Raw genomic sequence first — 8,731 nt, 5'->3', positions numbered from 1 at the left:
ACTTTCAACAATAGCCAAATTATGGAAAGAGCCTAAATGTCCATCAACTGATGAGTGGATAAAGAAGATGTGGTTTATACACACAATGGAATACTACTCGGCAATGAGAAAGAATGAAATCATGCCATTTGCAGCAACGTGGATGGAACTGGAGGGTATTATGCTGAGTGAAATAAGTCAGTCAGAGGAAGACAGATACCGTATGTTTTCACTCATCTGTGGATCCTGAGAAACTTAATAGAAGTCCATGGGGGAAGGGAAGGGGGAAAAAGTAGTTACAAACAGAGAGGGAGGGAGGCAAACCATAAGAGACTCTTAAATACAGAGAGAGTTTGAGGGGGTGGGGGAGAGGGGAAAGTGGGTGCTGGGCATTGAAGAAGGCAATGTTGGGATGGGCACTGGGTGTTGTACGGAAGCCAATTTGACAATAAATTATATTTAAAAAATAAAAATAAAAGCCTGACATTAAAAAAAGAAGAAGAAAGAAAGAAAACTGTGTCTTTAGTTCCTCTTCTCATTTGATTCTCACCTCAGCGCTGTGCTGTGAATATTATTATGATTACCATCCTCTTCCCTTTCTAGAGATGGAAACTGGCCACACCAGGTTAGGGACGTGCTCTAGAAACCTCTGTCATTCCCTGAGCCTTCACTTTTCCCTTCACTGATCCTCCTCTTAAAGCCCTGCTGCCACCACAGACAATACTACCACCATCTTTCTGGAAGTTTCCGGGGGAAACATCCCCTTCCTGCCACTTTCCCTGCACTCTGCCTTTGAGTCTCAGTCACCACCCCATCCCAGTTGGTGGGGACTATGGAGGGAGACAGCCACTTCCCTTCTGGGGTCATTGGTCCCTCTTCCACTTGGCCTAGTGGCACGCAGGGGTGAGAATAGAAATCCCTACAGTTGCACTGGGCCAGGAGCAGCTCCAGGTAGAAAGCAGTGGAGGGCAGGAAGGGAGGGGTCAGCAGCCAGATGTTTTTGTTGGGCTCGTAAATCCTCTGCAAGCCTGGCCGTTATCTCCTGTTGCATCAGGTAGGACATGTATACAGCATGGGACCTGGGCCTGTCCCATGGTCCCATGGGACATTCCTAGAATGACAACCCCCTCTCCACACAGTGTTTGCAGTAAGCAATCACTGCCCCGAGGGACACCGGGCTTCATGCAGATCCAGTCACGAAAATGTCCATTTCCTTTGAATCCTCCAGTTCTGAGAAGCCATCCTTTACAAAGTCATATAAAAAAGAGAAAAGCCTAAATGTGAAAAGATGACTCATGAAGAGGCACAGGCCACTTCAGTGTGCAGCTCAAGAGCAAATCTGTTATTTTTAAATTGTTGAAGAAACTTTACTAACTGTGGTTAAGAAGATGAACTCAAAAACTGCTGGACATAGCGCCATCCGAGGAGAGAAAAAACAGAACACAAAACTGCATTTGCACTGGTGTGCCCACCATTTACACAATGCAGGCACAAAAGCACTGGAGAAAATAACCCAAAACAAACAACGGCTTAATGTGCATATGAATCATCTAGGGCCTGGTTAAAATGTAGGATTATATTTATTTCTCTTAATGTTTATTTATTATTTTTGAGAGAGAGAGAAAGACAGAGAGACAGAGCGTGAGCAGGGAGGGGCAGAGAGAGGGGGAGACACAGAAACCAAAGCAGGCTCCAGGCTCGGAACTGTCAGCACAGAACCTGACGTGGGGCTCAAACTCACAAACCATGAGATCATGACCCGAGCCGAAGTTGGATGCTCAACCAGCTGAGCCACCAAGACACCCCAAAATGCAGGATTATATTTAATTTCTTGTCTTTAGTATCTAAATTTTCTGATATGTGACTCGATAATACAAAATAAACTGCATAAAATGACATGGAAACTCAAGAAATACTTAACGCCAAATGAAACCAGAATACAAATGTTATGTAATTACTATTTAATACTTTAAGTAATTTTTGTTTTTGTTTTTGTTTTTTGTTTTTTGTTTTTGCATTCCACGAGCACCTGTCCTGAGCCAGGCACTGAGCACTGAGGGATAAGCAACCAAACAGTACTGCCCACCGTATAAGCCAATATCTAGCACCCATATCCTGAGCACAACATGATGCTGCCCATGAGGTCCAGAGGCAGCCAGCCAGAGGGACAGGGGAACACCTCTGTTAGCAGGGAGGGCAGTTCCAAGAGAAGGTGACCCCCACCTCTTGAAAAGAACAAGAGCTCCCCAGGCAGACCATGTGAAGAATTCCCAGCAGAGCAACTACAGGAATGAAAGGAAGAAGGGGTGCAATGAGCCCACAACTGTTTCTGGGGGACCCAAAGACGTAGGACAGGGGAACAAGGCCAGATCAGAAAAGGTCCTATGTCCTACTAAAGAACTTGACCTTGACCCTGTAGGTGGCGGGAAACCCTGGCAGCATTTTGAGCAGAATGAGGATATGATCCCCCATAGTTTAAAGCTGCCTCCGGTGGCAGTGCCAGCTAGGACAAGGGACAGCTACTGGCAAGTTACTGCAGTAGCCCAGGCAGGAGCTGTGGCATGCCTGAATTAATTGAGAGGGGAAGGCTGGCCAGAGAGTCACTGGGTTAGTCAGGGCCTGGGGACCGATTAACTGAGGGTGATCCTAAGGAAGGAAGAAGCTAGGATACTCAAGAGGCATCACAGTAGGGGCCACCAACCCAGAGACAGCAGCAGGAAATGAAGGGGCTTGTTGGGAGAGCATGAGGCAGGGAGAGAGCTCTGGGTCTACAAACCCTCACCTGAAGCCCATGGGGCCAGATACATTTCAGAATTCAGTATTTCCTGAGTTTAAGAAGGTAACACATGATTTACCGTATATATGCATGATCACACCCTTGATGGGTCTGAGACAACAGCCCACAATCAAACGCGTTGACATTCCTGCAGCCATCATATAAATATTCATTCACATGAAGTGGGCATAAAAAGACAACAAACAAGTTCGTGGCAGGGCCCAATCAAGGCTTACCACCGAATGAGTTTGGGAAACCCTTTCATGTTGGGGTCTAGGGATTGAAGAGGAAGGATGCTGCATCCGTATCTGTGGTCGCTAATGATCCAGGAGGGCCCTTCAGGAGAGACGTGAGCTGAGGACGGAGCCCCAGAAACAACCACACTGAGATGGAGACGAGAGAGGAGACAGCAAAGGAGGCTGAGAGGGAGCAGCCAGGTTTGTAGGACGGAAGTAGGAAGGGCTGTCCCAGAAACCACAAGAGGAAAGAGGGAGCCAGGAGCAGGGACAGTGACACAGAAAGGCCAAGTCAGAGAAGCCCAAATGTCCCCCTACATAAGGCAAAGGTGGGTCATAGGAGACCTGGACCAGGGAGCCATGAGTGGCAAGATGACAGCAGCTAAGCGGGAGCAGAGGGCAGGGAAGCAGGAGCAGCGCGGGAGAGGCTCCCCTTTGCAGGAGTCTTTGCCACAGACGAAATGAGCTTGGGCACAGTGGCCAAACTGCCAAAGCCAGAAAACATGGCGGGGGTGCCAGACTGGGGTGTCAATGAGCAAAAAGAAGGCGAACGAAGGAAAGCGGGTTACGGAGACGATGTGTGTCCACCAACAGACGTGGATGAGAATGTTCATGGCATCTTTATCCATAATAATCCCAATCTGGAAACAACCCAAACGCCCGTCAGCACCAGAACGGACACGTCCACCTGTTGGAACTAGCAGTGAAGAGTAAACTGTGCCATCCACACTAACAGGGCTGAATCTTACAGACACACGAAGCAGAAGAATTCACGTACTTTACTCTATGTACGCTGTACCTCAATTAAAAAAATTAGGGTTGATGGAATTTAAGGTTTCAGGGGTGGAGCAGTCTGGGAGATGAGAAGGCCAAGTGTTGTCTTGCAGGCTGGAGCCAAAGTAGGTCCAAGGGAGCCTGACAGAGTTTGGGAGGGGAGGGAGCTCTGTGCTCCGAGGACACAGAAATCACTCGCTAGTTTACACAGATGATTGTAAAACAGGTCGGAGAACTATTCTTGCAAGTGGATTGGGCAGCAGTGGTTAACTCAAGGGCTCCGCTCCGCTGAGGCTGCCCGGCGTCCCTACCCGGACTGTGCGCAGGCCTGACTCCCCACCTCCACCGCAGCGTTCGCTGGGCAGTACTGTGGACACCGCAGCCACCACCACTTGCTCACCGCCCCCCACCCGCATACCCTCTCAAGGGCCAAACCTGGATACAGATGTGTTCGGGACACCATATGAGGGGAGCGGCCCTTGCCGACCCCGTTTACAGTCAGGCTGGTCGCAGGCTCCTTTTACCCTTGGCTTGAGCTCCCAAGGAGATTTCTGAGAATTCTCCCTCCTCCATCCACCCGCCAGCCAGCCGCTCCAGGGCCTGCATGCGGATGACACAGGACTCACCGAGAAGGCCTCAGGGAGCCACGAACCATAGGTGCCCAGCATAGCAGCCATTATCATTCCAAATAACTATCAACCAAAAATGCTTCCAGTGTTTCCTTCCTGAGTCTTACTTTTCTCTTCCACAAAATAGCGAGGTCTACATTACTTTTTAGAGGGACACGTTGGAGAGACATGAGGGTGGTCGCTCCGTCAGGGCAGGGTGAGAGTTCACAAATTTGTCACATCCAGACTAAGCAAGGCACAGCAGCGCCCCATGAGGCCCAGGGCGGCAGCCCAGGTGCGTCTCTGGGGTTCTGGGCAGCACAAGCTAAGCTCTGTGCAAAGATTCTAGGTCGGCAGGAGACCGACCTAATTAAACACACGGGCTTATTCTTAGACAAGGAGCCCCAGTTAAGGCCCCAGGGCAGCCACAGCGCGCAGGCACAGCCCTAGAGGTGACCGGAATAATTATTTTTTTTAAAGAGCTGTTACTTACTTCTGACATTAAAAGTCATACATATTCATCATAGGACATGTGGAAAATACAGAAAGTGCAGAAAAGAAAACGCTATCCAGAGAAAACCACTATTTTCGCTCATTTCCTCACAGTCTTGTCCTATACACATTTACATGCTTGACACTTGGCGGAAATGCTTACTCATGTAATGTAAGTGAAAAAATATGCCAAATTATCAAGAGCATGATCTCATATTTGTTACATAAATCAGGAATGTCACATGGATATAGTCTGTATCCTGTTGATTTCACTCCGTATCAAAATGCAGACATCTCCCCCATTCATTCAACATTCAGCTACTTGAGTTTTATGGCTGCAGAGTATCCATCATATAGAATAAAGTATAAACTATCGCCCTGTGATGGGGCACTTAGGTGGTTTCCAACTTTTCAAATAACTCTATTATGAACCTCCCTGCACATCTCCGATTATTTTCTTGACCTAGATTTCCAGAAGACAAAGTATTTTAGGACTCTCATTATACCTTGCCAAACGGCTTTCTCAACATTTGAAGGAACCGGTACAGCCACTAGCACAGTGGGGGATATCGTACTGCTCTTGGCATATCTTGACTCCTGTAGTAACAACCAGAACTTCTTTATCACTTGGTGGGAAATCCAGATCAAACACAGGGGGCACTGTTAGCAGGCAACCAGCTCCTCAGAACCATCTTGGACTCTGACTAAGCACAGCCCTGCACTGTTTCCCCGCATAAGTTGGTTTTCACAAGGTGAGGCTGCTGTAACAAACAATCCTAGAGTTTTAGGGGCTTACGACAAGGAAGGCTTATTTCCCACCCACATGACTCATAAGATGTCGTTCGACTGCAGCTTTTTTCCAAATGTCTTCTTGTTCTGGGACCCAGGCTGACCGAACAACCCCCGTCTCCATTCTCATGTCCAAAGACAAAGAGACTGAGCAGAAGTCCACCCTGGCTCTGATGGCTTTGACTTGGACATGGCAGGCATCAACCCCACTCACTTCCGTTGGCCCAGGGAGGTAATGTGATCGAGCCTGATGCCAATGAAGTGAAGTGTCTACTCTTCCCACGGGGACGCACTGAAGGTCACATTGGGGAGTACAGAATCCCCTACAGAGTGGACAGAAAATACCTGGGAACAAAATTACAATTGACCACAGCCATGAGCCCTCAGAAACAATGCTTAGTATGCGTCATCACCTCCTGGTACTGAAGCTGACATCAAGAACGTTCGGCAATCAGAATCCTTCGTCATACTGGAAATCCCCATACCCTAAAAGTTTCCCTGGTGGCTGATGGAGGGAGTTACCTAGGTTTGCCTTCTGTGCAAATACAAGAAAAAATACATATGTTTGTGTGTATTTGGGTCTATATATTTATAGGTAACTCCACTGGAAATAGTAAAGATACATTGTTAAATTTTTAAAAGGCAAAAGTGGGGTGCCTGAGTGGGTCAGCCTGTTAAGTGAATGACTCTTGATTTTGGCTCAGGTCATGATCTTGCAGTTCGGGAGATTGAGCCCTATGTCTGGCTCTGTGCTACAGCCTGCTTGGGATTCTCTCTCTCCCCCGCTCTCTCTCTGCCCCTACCCCACTCCACTCTCTCTCTCTCTGTCTCAAAAATAAATAAATAAACATTGAAAAAAATATAAAAAAATAAAAGGTAAACAGAAGCCTTATGTAAAGAGGGCTACCATTTATTTTTAAAAGAGACAGAATACATAATACATATAATCTATGCTTATACATGCATTAGATATCTTTAAAACATTAATAAGAAGCTGGTAACAGTGGTTATTTTAGGAAAGAGAAACCAAGGGACTGATGGGGGAGGGGAGAGACTTGCTTTTCACTCTATATTCGTTTCTTTACCATTTGAATTGTTTTCCTTGCATCTGTATTGCCTTTAATTGCCCTTTTCCAATCCTTTCTCCTTCTCCCAGCACAGTGTCACTCCTCTTCCTCCAATTGCTTCCACGTTAGGATGCCCTGACTCCCACACCTAGGGCCTCAGAAAGCAGAATTTCCAGAAAGCACTGGAAACCCCAAGAAAAACAAATAGCAACAGTTACAAAGAAAAAAAAAAAAGTTCAAGCTCCAACAGGCCAGGCCACCTCACATGGTTGTGCAGATCACGCTCGTGACTGCCTACCAGAGAAACCCCTTCCAGTAAGGTGAGATCAAAAGATAGAGCTGAACTGCTCTTGCATGAGTCAGGAGTCTTGCTCCCGAGAGACTTGGAGAGCAAAGGAGACAGAGTGAAAGCAGCAACATATGCAGAGGAAGCCAGTAGTGCCCCCAAGATAGGGCAGTTTAAAGACGGGGCTGCCTAATCACAATCCCAGACTTTAGCCTCTACTACAAAGCTGTAATCATCAAGACAGCATGGTATTGGCACAAAAACAGACACATAGACCAATGGAATAGAATAGAAACCCCAGAACTAGACCCACAAACGTATGGCCAACTCATCTTTGACAAAGCAGGAAAGAACATCCAATGGAAAAAAGACAGTCTCTTTCACAAATGGTGCTGGGAGAACTGGACAGCAACATGCAGAAGGTTGAAACTAGACCACTTTCTCACACCATTCACAAAAATAAACTCAAAATGGATAAAGGACCTGAATGTGAGACAGGAAACCATCAAAACCTTAGAGGAGAAAGCAGGAAAAGACCTCTCTGACCTCAGCCGTAGCAATCTCTTACTCGACACATCCCCAAAGGCAAGGGAATTAAAAGCAAAAATAAACTACTGGGACCTTATGAAGATAAAAAGCTTCTGCACAGCAAAGGAAACGACCAACAAAACTAAAAGGCAACCAACGGAATGGGAAAAGATATTTGCAAATGACATATCGGACAAAGGGCTAGTATCCAAAATCTATAAAGAGCTCACCAAACTCCACACCCAAAAAACAAATAACCCAGTGAAGAAATGGGCAGAAAACATGAATAGACACTTCTCTAAAGAAGACATCCGGATGGCCAACAGGCACATGAAAAGATGTTCAACGTCGCTCCTTATCAGGGAAATACAAATCAAAACCACACTCAGATATCACCTCACGCCAGTCAGAGTGGCCAAAATGAACAAATCAGGAGACTATAGATGCTGGAGAGGATGTGGAGAAACGGGAACCCTCTTGCACTGTTGGTGGGAATGCAAATTGGTGCAGCCGCTCTGGAAAGCAGTGTGGAGGTTCCTCAGAAAATTAAAAATAGACCTACCCTATGACCCAGCAATAGCACTGCTAGGAATTTACCCAAGGGATACAGGAGTACTGATGCATAGGGGCACTTGTACCCCAATGTTTATAGCAGCACTCTCAACAATAGCCAAATTATGGAAAGAGCCTTAATGTCCATCAACTGATGAATGGATAAAGAAATTGTGGTTTATATACACAATGGAATACTACGTGGCAATGAGAAAGAATGAAATATGGCCTTTTGTAGCAACATGGATGGAACTGGAGAGTGTGATGCTAAGTGAAATAAGCCATACAGAGAAAGACAGATACCATATGGTTTCACTCTTATGTGGATCCTGAGAAACTTAACTGAAACCCATGGGGGAGGGGAAGGAAAAAAAAAAAAAAGAGGTTAGAGTGGGAGAGAGCCAAAGCATATGAGACTGTTAAAAACTGAGAACAAACTGAGGGTTGATGGGGGGTGGGAGGGAGGGGAGGGTGGTTGATGGGTATTGAGGAGGGCACCTTTTGGGATGAGCACTGGGTGTTGTATGGAAACCAATTTGACAATAAATTTCATATATTGAAAAAAAGATAAATAAATAAAATAAAGACGGGGCTGCCTAATGTGCCCCTGGCTGCCAAGACCCCTCCTCTGTCTTCCTCACATC

Source organism: Panthera onca, chromosome A3 (assembly GCF_046562875.1).
Source record: "Panthera onca isolate mPanOnc1 chromosome A3, mPanOnc1 haplotype 2, whole genome shotgun sequence".
NCBI lineage: Eukaryota > Metazoa > Chordata > Mammalia > Carnivora > Felidae > Panthera > Panthera onca.
This window is presented reverse-complemented; position numbering follows the sequence as displayed.